We start from the raw sequence: 19,768 nt of genomic DNA on the forward strand, positions 1-19,768 counted from the left end.
GAATAGGAGTTGGCGAAGGTTTGCAAGTATTTATACTGATTTTGGAATCGAAGAAAGGGTCAGACTGGTTCACCATCGACAGTACGTTCCCTAAAGCTACATACAGGTGGTCGTCTGAGAGGCGCGGGATGACATCTTTTAATAGCCAATACTGAAACTTTTGGTCAAACTCTCTTTCGCACTTGGCTCCCATAGTGCGCAAACAGCACTTCGCGTACAAGTAGTAGTTGTTCAGACTGTTGTAATATTTTGGCGATTCCAAAGAAAATGTGGTCTGGTTTTTGAATGGTATGAACATTGTGCCGTCTTCCCAATTGATTGATGGTAAAGGTACGGTGTATCCATTGTCAGTCTTTTGTAGATATGCGAAGCAGTTGCAGGGGTTTGAGCTGGGGCACTCGTTGACGGCCTGCTTGCGGCGCATGCGCGGTGCTATTCTCGCCATGTTGGAGATCTGTTCGTTGCTGGAGTCGCGCCACCCTGACCCGTTGGTGTTCAAATAATTCTTTACTTCACTGTAAAAGTTGAGCAATTTGGTTGAGTCTTCGAAGGAGACCGTGCCCGCGTAGTAGTCCAACTTGGTTAGCGGCAGCACGTATATTTTGAGATATCCTCCGACTGCGTCAGAAAGGGCTGTGGTCATGATTTTGTTTATCTCGTGGTCGGGGCATACCTCCTTGATGGTGGCGTACCCGTTTCTAAAGTATTGGAGTGTAGTTTGTATGTATTGTTGGTCAGAGACGAGGTAGTCGGGCGGGGGGATCAGCTCTTGGACGTACCTGCGAGCTTGCAGCAGGGCAATGCGTTGTTTGGGCCAGTGCCGCTGCTCCAGCTCCCGGTGCGAGAACAACACCGTGCCCACATTCGACCAGAATTCCTTCCTCACCGCAACCCCGCGCTCCATAAATATAAATATCAATACAACAGTGCACCCGTTCATCATACTTGTAAAGCGATTATAAAATAAAATACTACAAAATAAGCGCGATACACAAAATAGGTATGACAATTTGACATTTTATGAAAAACATTACATTACAGTAGTGACAGTTAAAGAAGAAAAAGCGTAACTTAGATAGCAAAAAGATTCATAATAACATTCTCATAATAATAATTTAGGAATTTCAGTAACCATTACTTATAAGGAGTGGAATTCTCTGCCGTCTTTTGTAATTCCAAATGCACATAACCCGGATGCTTTCAAGGCCAGAATGAACAGGCACCTTCTGGGCGAGCTCCATCTTAGGTCTCGTCAATGCCTTCGAGCAAGTCTGGGGTCAAGAGCAAACCTATCAAAAGTAAAAAAAAATAACAGACAACTGGAGAAATCATCAAATAATATTGAAAAAAAAAAAAAATTGTTTGGATCATACATACCTAATTTATATTATGTGGTTTTCAAGATTTGTGCCTGCTTGATGGCAATAGGCTCGGCCGAAATTGCATTGGGACTTAAACATAGTTGGCGAAGTTTGTGTATACTATGTATAGTATGCAGAGGTGTACCTCTGCCTACCCCTACGGGGGTACAGGCGTGATGCTGTGTTTATGTGTCATTGAAAATAATCTTTAACCTTTTAGTCTACTCCGAAAGGACTGTCTACTCATTTTCCGAAAGCAATCTGATTTCATGTTTGTCGCGCATTCTACTCACAAATTCACAATCAGACGAGCCATTTGTCCATCTGCAACTTCAGAACCCCGATACCGACCCCGCCGGCGTGGTCGACGATTTCCCTCATTCAGCGCTTATCGCTATCGACCCACTAGGGTCGATTAATCCTTTCAAATATTCTTAAATAATGGAATAGAATAGAAATAGTTTATTATGAAAGGAATTATTCTTCTTCTCAGACGACGCCCTGAGTCGAGTTTCGCGCCCAACTGGGCACCCTCAGGCCTGTTGTCTTAAACGTTGTACCGGGTGAGAGCCTTCAGCGCTCCCCATTTGTCCGGCCAAGTAGTTAATGCCATCTGCGGCAAATCTACAATAAGTCACTTTTTCCCAGCAATGAGAAAATAGGTTATTATCACGTCAAAACTGAACAACGCCATCTATCGTGTGTTTGGGGCACGTCGATAGAGTCCGTCAGTGCATAAGACGTGTCGGACACGACAATGTGTCATGCTCGCGTGTCGTGTCGTGAGTGTTATGACACGACCCGTGTCGTAGTTATAATGACAAATGACGTGTCGTCGGCGACAATTTGTTGCGTTAATTAATGCATATTAAAACTGATCGTTGGTATCTTTATTAGTTATAGAATTAGTGATGTCATCACGTGTGGGCTTCGGAAATGTTAAATTTTGTAAGGAACTTGTTTCAACACACCTATCTGATGTTTTTTTTGACGTGTCTTTGAAAGTCCAATCAGGTTCTTGCAAAGTAATAATTTAACTGGTTGCACTTAAGACCTCCTGGTTACATGTCGTTTCTGTAATGACCAAAAATACCTACAAAATCATAAATTTTATAATTATGACAACTAATGGTTCATAATTTCACCACTGTTTACAAATGATTCGCTGGGCTCAGTGACTAAACTTTTGCTCTTTGATTGTACTTTGGACTACAATCTGGAATGAAACTAATGTGGTCTTTTCGAGGTTTCGTTGAAGAAAATCAAACCAGAATGTCTTCATTTACCTAGCGTGATCCCGTTTTTTACAGGGTCCGCTTACCTAACCTGAACATGTGACAGGTCTGATTTTTAATAGAAGCAACCGCCTGTCTGACCTTCCAATCCGCGAAGGGAAAACCAGTCCAATACAGGATAGGTCACATGCTTCTGAAACACAACCCATCCAGAAAGTGATGTTTCAACAACTCGCTTCCGTGGTTTAAGGCTAAGTCATGAAAACTTCCCAACTAATTATACTCGTATAAGTAAGTATAACCACCTCGGTGGTTCAGTGGTTGATCAATGTGCTCACGATCCGGAGGTCCCGGGTTCGAATCCCGGTGGGGACAAATCACAAAAATCACTTTGTGATCCCTAGTTTGATTAACTGATTGTCCAAAAGTGAAATGATCCGTGCTTCGGAAGGCACGTTAAGCCGTTGGTCCCGGTTACTACTTACTTAATGAAGTAAGTAGGTACGTAGTCGTTACACGAGTCATGTCAGGGCCCTATGGCGGCTTATTAATCAATAACCCTGACACCAGAGTTGATAAGGTTGGTAATCCACCTCACTACCCACACGATAGAAGAAGAAGTAAGTATAGATAATTATCAACTACAATACTTTCAAGAAAACACTGTAATTGGGTGACTTTATCGACTATTTATTAATTTCCATCGTAATTCTTTCCACAACCCACGTCTCTTAGAAAAGTCGGGGAACCAATCCAACCCCGTTCTTCATTTGTTTTTCTCGCCGCGTAATTCTCACTTCCGTTCCCGCCTTTTCTGTTTACTTACTCTTTAAATTAATTAATTAGTTGTATAACATTCACAATTACAAATGATTTATATTAATTCTATTTAATAATTTTTAAATCATTAAAATACTTTTAAATTATATGCCCATATGCTTGAATGATAAAAGTGCAGGTAAATTAATAGTCCATATAAATTCCATCGTTTCGCAACTTTTAACTTTAATCTAGTTAATATTCATGTTAGATATTGAGATATCTACTTGCAGATAATTCAACTTCTTTTAAAATATGAGTGATCATGACAATACCGACCCTTAAGAACTATTTAAACTTCCACATAACCCTCCAGAATGTTCTATAAACGATAGGGATCATCGTGCTAATGTTAACTGCAGCAATTCAAAGCCATAAGTAATCAAAATTTACTATCAAAATGTGTCCGTAACACTTAACATGCAATACAATAGCTATGTTAGTATCATGTTGATGAGATGTAATGTCTTTATAATGTTTGGCCGTGATTTGGGATGTGTGCTTCTGTAGCTAATGATGTTGATTCCAGAGGGTTTAAAAGGCTACATCGAAACAATTAATCTAAAAAAGCAATATTGCAATTTGACATTTGCGCATATAAAAGTAAGTGCGCAATGCAAACAAATGTCAAATAGCAATAATTGCTTTCTTAGATGAATTAACCCCCCAGTTTATTTTAAGTTATACCTGTCATTTTCTTATCCGCCGAAAAGAAAAAAGACGGGTAATCGACAGGCATAAAATTTATAGACCACACGTCAATTTTATGCACAAATTTAAAAAAAAAACCTTCCTAAAATTTTATATTGGCCAATAACCCCACAGAATTAAGTTGACAGCACACGTCAAACGGGTTGCATATCAGCGAGATACTATTCATTCTAATCGAGCTAGTCATTCACTCACTCATTCATTTTAAAACACAGACAGTATCCCATTTGAGGTTCATCCATCGCAAGATGAACTAAGTACCCACACCTTACCGACCAACGTGATAGGCGATGAGCCGTATGGCCGTCTATAATGATCGAGGCAACAAAGGTTAAAAAAATGACATTATTATAGTAAGCCTATGGGTATAACTTGGACTATATACGTCCCACTGCTGGGCACAGGCCTCCCCTCAATCACCCGGAGGGGGTATGGAGCATACTCCACCACGCTGCTCCAATGCGAGTTGGTATTTGTTTATGGCTAATTGCCGGGACCAACAGCATTATAATACATAGTGTGTATTGCACACAATTCTTAGCTATTTGTCTTTTGCCATGACAATTCTGGAGATATGTTTAGTCTGCTCCTCTTAAAGCATTTAATGTTTGTGGTAATGCCAAGGATCCTGATTTTTCGCTTGCCATTTTTCGATTTGCCGCCCACACAAGCTCATCTTTTGGCAAATCTCGTTTTTGTGAGCTATACTTACTATAAACCGATTGTTTTTGGTACCCAAACTAGCTATTAAATAAAGGAAGTTAATATAAAGTTATAAACAGAGCTTCAAACATCTACACACCAGAAAAAAACACTTAACGGATCCACTTACTAGACAAGCATTACAATAATGTCTAATAACCACAGTGCAATGTGCAGTGATGGCGCAATTTTTGTATGGGGTCCTAATTAGGGGAAGCGGGCGGGGTGCGGCGCAGGGGGGCGTGAGTTATCGCGGTGGAAGGCAGATTTATCGCCTTTTACCCAATCGCTGCCTTATGATTAGTGCTGGAGATGTACTGGACGAAGTCATAGAGATCTCTTGTGCTGGATGTGGTAGGAAAGTACAAGAATATACTTGTTTTATTAGTAAGTATGTAACTTTAAAAAAATAAGTATTATTTTTTGTTGACTATACCTTTAAAGTACCTACTTATAATTTGGGACGAAGCAAGACTTCAATAGTGATATGGGACAAACTAAGAATTTTTCGCGCGCGGCGCGAGTTATATCGAGGCCTTTGCCCAATAGCCGTTTGACGTCCCATCTACGTAGATAGCATTGGTAACGTTTATTGGTCGAACCGCTCAATATAATTCGCGCCGCACGCGGTGCGGTTGTCATGCAGACCGGGCTAGTGGTGTAGTGTAATGGTTAACACGCTCGTCCCGGCTTGATAAGCTACGGGTTCAAGGCTTCTCCGAGTCAGTTTTTTTTTCGATCTTTGTGAGTTTCCCTAAACACGGGTAAGTGCTATAAAAACAAAAAAATAATAGATACTATACTACTAAATAGCTATTACTGATTTGAGTTTGTCTGGCTAAGTAGTTAATGCCATTTGCGGCAAATCTACAATAAGATACGTCAAAAGAAAACTGATTTCAGTAGACTATTCGATCCAACGCTGAAAACGAAGAATCTAATATTGAATATCACGCTATTTTTTTTAAATATATACGCATATTCATATATTTTTCGCATATATTTTTTTAAATATATTCGTGGGTAGGCCCGCTACAAGCTGGACCGAGACGATCTGGTGGAGATCCTTGGGGGAGGCCTATGCCCAGCAGTGGGCGTCGTACGGCTGATGATGATGATGATGATACGCATATTCAATTTGTCTGCGTTTTTAATTAGGTAGTTTAATATTTGTTGTAAAATCAGGACATTTTATACAACTGCAACTATAAGCCAGCATGCCACATCCAGTCGCAGATTTATATTTATGTCCGTCCGTCTGTTCGTGTAAAAAGCTCTCCAGGTAATGGGGATGATCATTAATATTTTATGCTGTAGATAACGCCTATTTATACTTATAAACACAACTTGCTAAGCCCTAAGTCGCGGCTTAAGTATAGGTTTGTTATTATAAAGTAAGTTTATCTAACTTGAAAATAAAGTAATGATGTAATGAGAGAATATTGAGTAGCTCGGTGGCGCAGCGGTAAACGCGTCGGACTGCGATTGTTGAAGTTAAGCAACTTTCGCAAAGGCCGGTCATAGGATAAATTTCATCTCGAGCTCCTCCGTGCTTCGGAAGGCACGTTAAGCTGTTGGTCCCGGCTGCATTAGCAGTCGTTAATAACAATCAATCCGCACTGGGCCATCCATCCATAGGGAAGGCCCGTGCCCCAGCAGTGGGGTCGTTTATGGGTTGATGATGATTATGAGAGAATATCCAGGCTATGTTCCCCCAAAAAAAAGGGCTGTAAAGACTCCAGTCTTACCTTCGTTTAACCTTCTAATTTCACGAACAACAGACATTATGCATCTTTTATCTTTATTTTTGGGTATAAATGATGACCATTGACTACATCCAGGCATAACACGTCTTCCACCCATTATTATTCTGATCAAAATAAAGAGAAGCAATATAGGTACCTAGCAACATAATAGGCTAATTTCCAACTAGTCAAATCAGTTACTTTTTAATAAACGTCAAAACGCGAAATTACTATGGAATTTGTACGAAAAAGAACACTGTAAAGTTATAGAAAAACGTGATAAAATGTCGGATTTATTATTAAGTTTTTCTTGATTAAAATTCATAAATAAGTTTAATAAAAAAAAACAATGTTTTTCATCAGTTTTAGATCTGTCTATATTTAGTAATTGGAATTTCATAATTTATCTTTGACCTAGGATACTACCCAATAAAAAAACACATCTGATCCAAATATCTAGCAGCATTTTTTTTATAAATCCTCTAAATAGGTAATTATCACATGAAATCTGTACGGTCACGAGCATTAATATTATGTATACACTTTGGTACCATGTCACATTAACTTTTTTGAAAATTGAACTGTAAGTCTCACTAAATGTCAAATATGTTAGTGCGACAAAGTCCTAAAGTGGGTACATTATATTGCTCATGACTGTACAACGCCATCTACCTATATTGGTTTTGGGGACGTAGCCTGGAAAGTCCTTCATTGAAATTAAATGATTGAATAAAAAATACAGTATATATTTGACAGATAGGCCGCGAAAAAAAAGAATACTTAAATACCTATTGAATAAATATTGTGAAGATTATAACAACAATTAACTCAATCGTAAATATGGCTATTGCTTTTCTGACAGGCGTTTTCTTCTATTGAGATCGTCAATTGTTTTTATTTTCTTCTTTTGTAGGTTTTGCGGCAAATAAATAAAATTCAGAAAAATATAGATTATTTCTAATCATAATAGTTTTCATGTGGGATTGTTGTTGTAAAACAAGATTAGAGTTATAGATAATAAAAGTGATTTCTCGGTGACTTCTCAAGGCCATTATCCGTTCATAGAGCCATCTCAAGTCGCTAGTTTTTGAGCTGTCAAAAATGGTCTCGGTGGCGAGATGAGCGCAGCCACAGGGGGTGGGTACGACAAATTGTATTGTCCCAGGGGAAATCTACAGTTATTAGCTGTCAATCAAGGGGTGAAGACGCGTGTATTGATGGTATTATGGATACGCTCATGAGCGCATCCAGTGAGGGGGGGGGGGGGGGGGGCATGGGGGTCGCCCTTTCCTTTTCGGCGGATAAGAAAATGACAGATATAACTTAAAATAAAATTAGATGGTATTTACAGGAATTAGCACCATTATCCCCATATCATATCCCCATTTAAACGCGGTAAGAAACCCCGCCGTTATTATGTGCTTTAATTATCCTATACTTATATTGATATTTTATATATGATTTATCTATACCTATATGTATCGTCTATGTATGTATACTTTTGTATTATAGTTTTATGTAGGTTAATTTATTTATTTAGGTTTGTTTATAACGTAATAAAATGATGTTTTATGTAGATCGTTTTGTATTAATTTAGATTCTTTTGCATTATACCTGTATTGCATCGTCCCCAACGCCAATATTTAGTAAGTTCTGTCACTAGGTTGCCTGTAAGAAATTCTCTTGTCATTTTTGTTATTGTTTTTAATGTTGTGTTTATACTCGTAAGTATGTGGATATAGCGTTTTCGTATTGTATTGTATTGGTTTTCCGTCGAGTCGAAAATTATTGTAAATCAATAAAAACATGCCACCTTATTAACACAATACAATATATATTGTTCTATTATCAGAGCACACAGCTCGTAGGCATCAGGTGGGCATTTTGTAAAGGTAAACTCCATCAGGTAACCAATGAATGTTTGATCAGCCCAAATGTCAGAGTAAATGGAATAACTAAGTAGGATGGCTTCATTCAGGGCTTTAAGGTCGATGCATTAACTGTCCTGGTCGGTGTTCGTACCTCGAAAGGTAAAAAAAAATATTTATGTTATGGTCACCTTTTTCTTATCGTGTGGGTTGTGAGGTGGAATACCAGCCCCATCAACCCTGGTGTCAGGGTCATTATTGAACCGCCAAAGGCCCCTGACATGGCTCATGTAATGATCACTCGCTTACATCACTAAGGTTGGTATTAATAAACTAATCTCAGCTTTGAGACTGCCCTCAAGATCATGTCAATGTGACAGAGCACACAGTTCTTATATAAAAACAGGGACTTGAGCATGGTCTTGAGGGCAGTCTCAGCTGAGACTGATTTATTAATACTACTCTAAGTAGTAACTAGTGGTTAGAGCGTTTGGCTCACGATCTGGAGGCCCGGGTTCGTTTCCCGATGGAGACATTGTCGAAATCACTTTGTGAGACTGTCCTTTGGTAAGGTCATCGCAGGCTTGAATCACCTGATTGCTCGAAAAGGTGAGATGATTACGTGCTTCGGAGGGCACCTTAAGCTGTCGGTCCCGGCTATCAGCCGTGGGAGTGGTCATCCAAACTTCCATATAATAATTCATCATGTTAGAACATAATCACTCTCTCGGTTTTAGAAAGATAAGAAGTTGAACGCTTTATAGTCCAATATATGGTTATACCAAGAAAAATCTACCTTAGTACCTACCTCTGTGTCTGTGGTAATAACATTGGTTTATTTTTTTTTATTCACTGCCTGTCCAGCAAAGTATGTATACAAGACAAACATATACAGGGTGTTAGTGACACCGTACCGAATACAGAGGATGATTCATCTCATGTGAGTTAATGTATCAAGTGGAATTTTCCGTCGCAAAAATGTGGTAGGTACTGAAAATAATTAAAAAGAAAAACAAAAAAAATCATGAGTTTTGCGACGGAATATTCCACTTGCTATTAACTCGGAATCGTGATCTGAATCATCCCTCTCACCTTTCAGCATAGAATAAGGATTAAGACTACGTATAGAACGACAACTCTCCGCTCCCCACCAGCGGCTGAGCTAGGTTTACCCCACCCCCGTCGGTCTTACTTTAGTCTTCAATCGTATGGGCGTCAGACGTTACACTCACAGGTGCGCGTGTACGATAACGCCAATGTGTAGTGTCTGTGTAAAACGAGGTGTTTTGTATGAAGTGTCAGGGGTGTGTTTTCGGCACGGTGTTACTAGCACCCTGTATGTATGTATTGTAGAATATCCCAAGTTTCTACGAGAGGAAATTGCGCAGCGAGCCAATTTCCACGCGGCAATCCGCGCAAAATCTAACGCAGTGACCATGGCATAAGAAGACCAGGTATGCTCAATCCTACGACAAGCCGCCATTGCTAGCCCTTTGATGACGTAAGTGTTACCACTGTGTTACCATTAAATTGGTATCTCCCATGTCAGGGGTCTTTTGTCGGCTTAATAGTAACCCTGACACCAGGATTGATGAGGTTGGTACTTCACCTCACAACCCACACGATAGAAGAAGATTGGTATCTCCAACATTTCAAGGACGTAAATTTTATTATTGCAAATTAAGATAATTACTGACAAATGTATTTATCACATAAATAAAAATCATTAAAACTGTAAATAAATATTTTATTAAAAGTTCAAAATTTCTTTGCAAAGTAAAAAAAAAACAAAAATATAAAACATTGTCGTGGGTAATATATTTTTTACGGAATGGCAACGCAGGGTGGGCTGACGTCAGCTGGGCTAACGTTAGCTGTCACTTTTGAGCATACCTAGTTTTCTTACACCATGGCTGTAACCATACAACGCACCTCGCGCCTTTTGTGCTATGACGTCACGCCGATGAGAAAATTCAAAATGGTTTCCAGTGTTTTTCGAATATAGAATATTGCATGTTGAGTCAAGATTTAGAGTGCAGTCCAAGGGCCGGTTCTTTTTAGGCTACGTGTGGCTCTGATTACGGATTCGGTAAGGACCACATAGTAACAGAGACTATAGAGTCGATTATTTTTGTAAGGACCAATAGCGTCCGTGCTCAGCGGTGAGGAAACCCACATTTATTCCGAGAAATGCATTTTCGGAGGTATTTGACCTAATCTGTATTAGGCTGGTTTTCCCTTCGCGGGTTGGATGGTCAGACCGGCAGTCGCTTCTTTAAAAAACCGGACCTGTCAGATCCTCAAGTTAGGTAAGCGGACCCTGTGGAGAACGGGATAACACTAGATAGATGATGATAAGTGACATCTCACTAGCGAGATGAAATCGAAATGGTTTCTTTCGAGCTGATTTCGAATGAGTGGCAAATATTTCAATAATTAAATATTCGGTTATTTGTATACGATGAACAATCAAACAAGAAAAATAGAAGAAATAAGCTTTTTGTCTCTTTTTATTTGCTGTTTTGTTTTCCTGTAAAACTAAACTATTAAATAAATAAATAATCAAACATAAATCCAAAATAAAGACGTGGCCCAAAGGTCTTTGTAACCAGGCCAAAAAAAAAAACATAATCAAACATAAACATAATTTAAATATTTATTTAAATATTTTTTAGTCAAACTAATTTAGAGGAAAATTTGGATCTCGTTGATGTCTTGTGTATGAATATTATAATATTCGTCACGTTACATTTTTTCCCTGCCCTGTAATGATAGGTAAGGTAGATGAATAAATAATTTCTTTCCTGGCGTCTATCTAGTACTGTAATCAAAAATATATATTATTAATTCATTTGGTAACATAGTTACACTTTGAATTGTCAATTATTACATAGTATAAATGTATTTTTGTCTGACGTTTAATCCGACTAAAACTTGCAACTAAAAGTACTGCAGTTTCCCTCTTCGCCTGTACAGCAGAAGCCCTAGACGTTCTTAAAAATAAAAAAAATAGAATGCGCGTTGCCTCTCTGTTATAACACTTACCTACAATCAGTAAGAAACGTTATTGATTTTTTTTAATTCTGCATACAAGCAACAGAAAACATATTGAGCTCTAAAACAAATTACTATTGATAAAATAGTCTGCATTTAGTTTCGCCACCCAGGTGTATGTCAATCAATGTTTCTTTTAAATACCTCATAAAATATTTAATATCAAGTTCGTATTGTACAAAATGACGCCCAGCCACGTGTCACGGTTTTGCGCTCCAATGACTCGAAAAATAGTGGACCAGCATTTTATTTAACAAAAATCATTTTCTTGAATGAAAAATAGTAAAAAAACATAAAAAATAAGCTTCAAAAAGAGTAAAACTTAATCATTTGGAGATGCTGGGATTTGAACCCAGGACTTTCAGCATGCGAAGCAGACACTCTACCACTGAGTTACATCCCCGTTACGAAGCGAGGCGAAATAACGGTACAGAATCGATAAGCGATGACGTCACAGCCCCTGCTAACGCTGCGCAAAATTTTTTACGTCTTTATTAACGATTTATTTATTTATTTGAAAATAAAAATATCTGTTTTACATTATAAATTGAAAAATAATTATCAAAGTAGATATCTAATACTTTTTGATTGTGTAGGTAATGAAACGAATATTGCATCCACAAATTAAAAATATTTTTCAGAACAACGCACTTTTTATTAAAATGAGAATTTAGTGCGCGCATAATCCGCTAGATGGCGCTGAACTAAAGTTGATCTCTGGTTTTAAAACGCGTGTTCACCCGCGATACGATATCAAAAGCTTATGTTTTGCCAGGACTCCCTTTTAATTAACTAGTGGAAATATTATTATTACTAGTGTGGCTTCCGTGTCAGCCAATGTAATAAATTTTAATGGAACTAAAACAGTGTAAAGTAATATCGCGGATTACCCGCCAACTGACAGTTCATAAAATTATGCTCCGGTTTGTCGTTTTACGCGATAAACGAATCGCTCATCTGGGATAAAAATGAATAATTTATGTTTTATCATTTGCTGATAAACACTATGATATCCTATCTGTTAGTTAAGTGACGGATATGCACACCTATTGTTGAATAAGTCTTTAAAATAGACACTGTACTGAACTCAACTTTATTTCTAAATACCTAATATAAATACTTACGTAAGTTTTATTGCTTTTTTTTTTTGACGTGACTTGTTGTAGATTTTCCGCAGATGGCATTAACTACTTGGCCGGACAAAAAGTTTTATTGCAGAAACAAAATCTTTTATAGTTTTCTACTTATATACGTATGAAACCTTTACAAGTCAAGGAAACAACTAAAAATAAATATAACTGCCATTTATTGTGTTACTATAGTAACAGTAGGGTAGTTTCCAACTAGTCAAATCAGTTACTTTTTACTAAACGTCAAAACACGAAATTACCATAGTATACATATACTAATCGTTTATGTCGAACATGTCTCTATAAATAATAAATACCTATACCCATCTTTTTATCGCCACAGTCGGTTAAATCAAACAAGGTGTCTCTTTAACCCGTCCCTGACGTCAATCACCCTACATAATTATACACGCCGACCACAACTTTAGGGGTGTCTGGGTAACAAAAGGAACCCTTAATGATTTTTATTTTATGTGATTTTCACGCGCCACCGCCTGACTTTTGTGTTAGATTTTAATCAGTTGTTATATTTGTAATACTTTTTGTTAAAACTCTGTTTTGGGGATAAATCATTGACGTATAAATATAAATGAAAAAAATATAAATATTAATGTATAAATAGGTAGTTTCCTAGGTCAAAGATAAATTATGAAATTCTGTTTACTAAATAAATACACTTCTAAAGGTGTCAAAAAACGTTTAAATTTTTCTATTTAAGTTATTTATGAATTTTAATAAAGAAAAATGTAATAATAAGTGCGACATTTTGTCACGTTTATCTATGACGTCACAGGTTGCTTTTTTATACAAATTCTATATAAATTTCGTGTTTTGACGTTTAGTAAAAAGTAACTGATTTGACTAGTTGGAAACTAGCCTAATATGTTGCTACCTATATTGTTTCTCTTTATTATGATCCGAATGGGTGTAATAAAAAGGGTTATAATTTATACCCAAAGATTAAAGATGTCTGTTATCTATCCACCTATATTGTTTTGAGGAAGGTAGCCTGTAAAATCCCTCATTGTACCTAAATCTTTAAAATTATGTACAGTGACATCGTCACGAAAACTTTGAGGGATGATTCAGACCATAATTCTGAGTTGATATCAAGTGGAATTTATAAAAAAAAATCATGAATTTTCCGACGGAAAATTCCACTTGATGTTAATTAACTCAGAATCATGGTCTGAATCATCCCCCACAGTATTCGTTACGATGTCACTAACACCCTGTATCTTTTGAACAAACTGTCTGAAGTCTGCAGATCTTTTCGCACAATAGGTACCTAGGGTTCACACCACCTTAGGTTCACAATTTGGTGATATGATTATTTATTATGACATAGAGTACTGTGGTGCTGGACCGGTGTTTGTGAACGTGATCCGAGCCAGAACGTGAGTACTGAGGCACTGAGCATACGTGCGCCTTATTAATGCCGGAAATACACTAGGGGACAGATAAAATAATAAAATAGGTTTATTTAGTATTTTTTTTTCTTAAATGGTTTACTTACATGGTAATCAGTAAATAAATATTCAAAAGTTGTAATTAAAATATCTATACTAAATTATATTTTATTTATTTGTTTATTTTTATTTTTTTTATTTTAAGTAGCATGGAAAATGCTGCACCGACAAGAGCGTGGCTCTGAAATTGATGATGTTTAATTTATCTATTATTGCAAAGTAATTGGTATATACGAAAGCGGTATATAAAGCGAAAGCTGATGGTAGGGCTCGCAGAGGAAGACCTAGAAGGACTTACATTGACCAAATTGGAGATGTCCTTAGAAAGGTTTAGTACGACCTACTCTGAACCGTCGTGCATGTATGAAACGATTGATGTATGTGGAGGAAGCAGGAGAAGTTAGTCAGGATCGAATCACTCCCCTTCACCCCGGGCAGTTGATGTATATATGTGTGTGTGTATGGAGGATTAAAATTATTTCCGAAATAGAAAAACTTCAATAGCAGACGTAGCGAGAAAGGCTGCCTGCTTGAAATGGGACTGGGCTGGACATGTTGCCCGAATGCCCGATGACCTCTGGACCAAAAAAGCTACAGAGTGGGTTCCTGCAAATGCTGTCAGACGTCGGGGAAGGCCACGGAAAAGATGGCGCGACGAGTTAGACCGCTTCTCGAAACGGTGGCGCGAGCAATCTAGGGACAGGGAAGAGTGGAAGAAGGGAAGAGAGGCCTTTGCCCTGCAGTGGGACATTGAGGGTTATTAATAATAATATTAATAAAGAAAAACTTTAAGTTGTGTGCATTTGATATTGCATGTGTGTGTAAGTGTAAGCGCAGCGTGTTGTATGTTGGTTACCGAACAGGTAATGCGGCCCGGCCGAACATCTTCCCTGCTTTGATTATACCGGGGCACACATTTTGACGATTTAACTGAATACTGATTAGTATTTGAAAAATATATGAATCGGTACCTCGTTGTAGCATTTTACTTGGCACACGATACTTTTTAATATTCTCAGCCTCCGTGGCCTAATGGTTAGAGCGTTGGGGACACAATCTGAAAGTCCGCGTTCGATTTCCGATGGGGACATTGTCGAAATCACTTTATGACATTTGAATTTGAAAATGAGACTGTCCTTTGTTTGGTAAGGACTGTGCAGGCTTCGATAACTTGATTGTCCGTAAAAGTATGATGATTCCGTGTTTCGTAGGACACGTTAAGCCGTATTTCATCATTGGGGTACAATCAAAGAGCGAAAGTGCAGTCACTGAGCCTAGCGAATTATTTGTAAACAGTGGTGAAATTATGAACCATCATTTGTCATAATTATAAAATTTATGTTTTTATAGGTGTTTTTGGTCTATTACAGAAACGACATGTAGCCAGGAGGTCTTAAGTGCAACCAGTTAATTTATTACTTTGCAAGAAACTGATTGGACTTTTGCAGCATATCATACATCCATCGCAAGATAATCTAAGTACCTACAGTCATGAGCAATGTAATGTACCCACTTTAGAACCCTGTCACACTATCATATTTGACATTTAATGAGACTTGCGGTTTAATTTGTTAAAAAAGTTATTGTGACATGGTTTCAAAGTGTATACATATTAGTACTCGTGACCGCACATCTCACCGAGTTTTCTGTTAGAGCTACGTGATAGGTGGTGAACCGAATCGCCGTCTATAATGAACCCATGCATGTGTGTTAGTGAAAACTGCATTTGAGATAAATGAATAACTCATTGGTCATTATTCATATAAATAAATGATTATTGAATTAATGTATTTAAATAAATGATTAAGCTTTACTAACATTGAACAATAATTTTGAATTTCGAACTTGCACATTTCGTGTACCGTGCAAGCGAGTGCAATTCTGAGGACACCCGGATCCAACGCTGTGATCGCATCGTGCACCACAGACAGAGAGGCACTTATGCACTCCCCATAGCTGCGAGAGAGACAGCATACGTCTCGAGATGACCAACGGCAGTTAGAGGTCAGGGGTGAACGCTCTCGGGTGAGATGTTAAAGTACCAGTATCATATAGAGTTCAGGATGACCCGCAGAATCCATACATGAAGTATTAAAACCACGGGACTTAAACATAAGATTTTTGTAGCATGCCGACTTTGCCGTAGGCTGTAGTTTCTACCATTCAATTGGATGTTGATAGTACACGTTGTACTGTTTATGCGATGTAAATATATGTTTTTATTTGTAGCTTTTATTGGCACCTATACCTAATTCAAAATTTCATGGCAATTGGCTAGTTTTCTAGGTCAAAAATAAATTATGAAATTCTGATTACTAAATAAAGACAAATCTAACGGTGACATTAAACGATTTCTATTTAACTTATTTGTGATGGTGATGGAATGCCGTTTATAACGACTCACTCCACGTACCACCTAAAATCTAGGTACCTAAGTAAAAAGCACTTTTACGTAGCCAGAAATCGAACCCCTTATGGTTCTGTACCCTTCTACTCTAAACTTTAAACAAGCATCCTCAAATATCACATTTATTAAAAGCATTCGAAACCAAATTTAGTCGATTCAAAACAAGCAATGAAACAGGAATCGATTTCTTTAACTGATTTCGGTCACATTAGTAAGTGAATCGTACCGTGAAATTTGCTGTTACGACACGATATTACAGCTGGAGTGATTTACGAGTTACAGTCCCAGGTTCCATTCCCAGGTTGTAATTTTTTATAGGGGATTCGAGTTGGTAAGCTGGCGTTTGACTTTGTCTTCGATTTTGATTGAAAAGTTAAATTCAGTTGAGAATGTTGCGTTTGTTCAAACTAGTGTTTCAGTCTCGTCGAGTTGAAAGAGTGTTTTTATTACAAAAAAATATGTTTGAATATTTATTAAACGTATTCTAATTTTGTCTTTTAGTTGTAAATAAACGAAAAACTTAATTATTAATCCTATTTCATTATTACTTATTAGCATAAGAACTTTTCCAATAAGAACTTTATAAATAAGTCGGACTCAAAACCATCCTAAAATAAAACTCCAATACAATTCACATACATTGATTTACATAAAAGTTTGACGGGCGATAAACTCACGCACTCGGTTTTACTCCCCACAAAAATATAATAAAAATCATCAACCGGAAGAATTTATCGGCTCCATGTAAATTCCCCTTTGAGATTCACAAGGACTCTGATTCCATTGTTTATTCTTTACTAGATTAGGTCGTTGCAACAGATACTGGAAGCCATTTGTAAAAAGAAAATGATATACTACTCAGCCGTGCGTGTGACGATATGTAGAGATAAAACCAACATCCTGCAACAGCCTAATGTAGCGGCAATAGTCTCTGTTTTAAAGGGAAAAAGGAAGAGTTTGCCCTAAATAGTAAGGTTAACAATAGAAAAGGTAAAATTGCACAAAAAACCACAGAAATACGCCGAAAAGAATATAAAATATTGCAGAAAAGTGGACCCAGGGCGCAATAAAATATCAATTCTTTGAACCACCCCTCATAGTTTTAGTTTAGGAATGGCATACTTGAATACGACTGGGGGAGCGTTTGCGTTGCGTTTTTAAATTTGTCGAATTGCAAAATGATTTTGGCACATGTTCTGATTTGGTAAGGATGGAAAGTATTGATTTGGATGAAGCTACCGCCTTTTAAATAGAATTATATGACTTTAATGTTGCCAACAAGCTGGCTTAGTGAACCATATTCTTGGATTAAAAGCGTTATAAGATTCTTACTGGCATAATTAAAACTGTTTGGAATTATAATCTGTTTATAAAACATACCTTTTTGAAACCATTGAAAATGTTAATTTAACATGAATAATAATAAAAGTATTTGACTGGATCAAAGAAAAAATGATAAGATGATCAAAAAATTATATCATTTCACTTTTCGAATTTGAAAACGATTTTATTGATGACGTCCCAGGACAGTATTTCCATACAAACTCCAAAGAAAACTTTCATTTTGAAGTATGTCATTTGAGTAGGTTATCAAGTGGCCTATTATTACAACTTGATACGTAAGTAAGCTTACTAAATATAATATACTTAATCGTAATCAAAGTAGCATAAACGGCTAACCATACCCTTTTGAATTAAAAAATGATCATTATTTTGAAAATTTAAGAAGATAATATATAGATATTCCAACTGGGGTAGTCAGAGGTACATTCGTCAGAAGATGAACTAAGTACCCACAACCCACCAAAATAAATATAAATTAAATAATAAATGTTAAATGTAAGTAAGTAGGTATTTAAAAGTGTAATTTCACCCAAATAATGCTTCGAATATTGACTTCCGAAATGACCTTCAAACAAGTGTAAAATATGAAAATCAATGGCGGACGGTTCTGCAATGAATGAATTATTCAAAAAGTCAGTAGCTGCACGCCGCTGGCGTAGGGGGGTAAACAGGAATCAATTAGTGCGGCCGCCGGCTATTGACGAATTATACCATTTGCATATCATATCAAACGACCTGTATATCCTATGGAAGCTATACTTTTTTAATTCTGATTTTGTTGAATCAAATGATTTATTTACATGATTATTGTTCTCTCTCTATTTAAGAGCTGCGCTCTTGTCGGTGGAGTGATCGCCATTCCTCTCTTCTTCCCGCCAAATCTTCACCTCCTGATACGACACGACCTGCACCTTCTCTTTTATTTGTTTCATAAATGTTCTGCTAGGTCTACCCCTTCCTTTCTTCCCTTCAATTATTGATAATAATTGAATTAATGATTATTAAAATAGGTACAAAAGGTGGACTTATCTCTTAAAGAGATCTCTTCCAGCCAACTCCGCGTAGTGTCTAGGAGGCACTTTTTATGAAAGTCCTGTGGTAACTATAACTAACGTTATTTCAGGGAATCGGTGCAGTGGTTCTGATATCAGTCCTTATTGGAGTTAATTTCGCACTAGGACACTACCGATCGAATAGTTCTTATTTACGGTCTGAGGTCTTTGTATCCAATTATTTGCATCTGTGCCAGTTCCGGAACTATTTGGCCGTACTCTCCGCACCTCATAGCTTATAGAAGTTCAGCTCACACTGGAAAGTGCAGTGAATTGACATCTAAAAGAGAGGCAGATGTAAAAGAGAAGCCCCGAGCGGTCGATGTAGGTGATACGCACTGGTACCCACCACAGCTCTGGTTAAGCCGAACAAATACAATAGCTAATGAGTATATTAACTATTTTTTCGACGTGACTTATTGTAGGTTTGCCGCAATGGCATTAACTTCTTGGCAGGACGAATGGGAAGCGCTGAGGGCTCTCACCCACCCACCCACGTTAGGTACAAAATTTAAGACAAATAGTAGTCTAAACCGGCGAGCATCCATACTAATAAATGCGAAAGTCTGTGGGTCTGTTAGTTTCTCCCTCTTTCACGTTAAAACGGAGCGACGAGTTGATGTGATTTTTTTAGGGGAGATAGTTGAAAGGATGGAGTTGACACAGGCTACTTTTTGTCTCTTTCTAACCCCCCACTTCCCTAAAATGGGGGGTGGAAGTTTATATGAAGCATTCCGAAATTTTCAAGGTAGAGAGCTAAAAATTAGTAAGCGGGCTATTTGTGACTAACAAAAAAATCGTGCATGATTTTTTTTTTGGAAATCTGCCCCTTCGAAGAGGGGTGAAATATGGGAGTTTTCCAATTTTCTAG

At 37.5% G+C, this 19,768-nt stretch overlaps 1 protein-coding gene and 1 non-coding gene across 2 annotated transcripts in view; one reads left to right on the plus strand and one right to left on the minus strand.

Moving 5' to 3' along the window:
• The window catches only part of LOC126370560 (phosphatidylinositol 5-phosphate 4-kinase type-2 alpha), a 242,422-nt gene that overhangs the window by 69,839 nt on the left and 152,815 nt on the right, over positions 1 to 19,768 (plus strand). The window lies entirely within an intron of this gene.
• Positions 11,827 to 11,898, minus strand: Trnaa-cgc (transfer RNA alanine (anticodon CGC)). The gene has a single exon. It is a non-coding gene; the product is annotated as a tRNA-Ala (tRNA).

This window comes from Pectinophora gossypiella, chromosome 11, assembly GCF_024362695.1.
Source record: "Pectinophora gossypiella chromosome 11, ilPecGoss1.1, whole genome shotgun sequence".
Taxonomy (NCBI): Eukaryota; Metazoa; Arthropoda; class Insecta; order Lepidoptera; family Gelechiidae; genus Pectinophora; species Pectinophora gossypiella.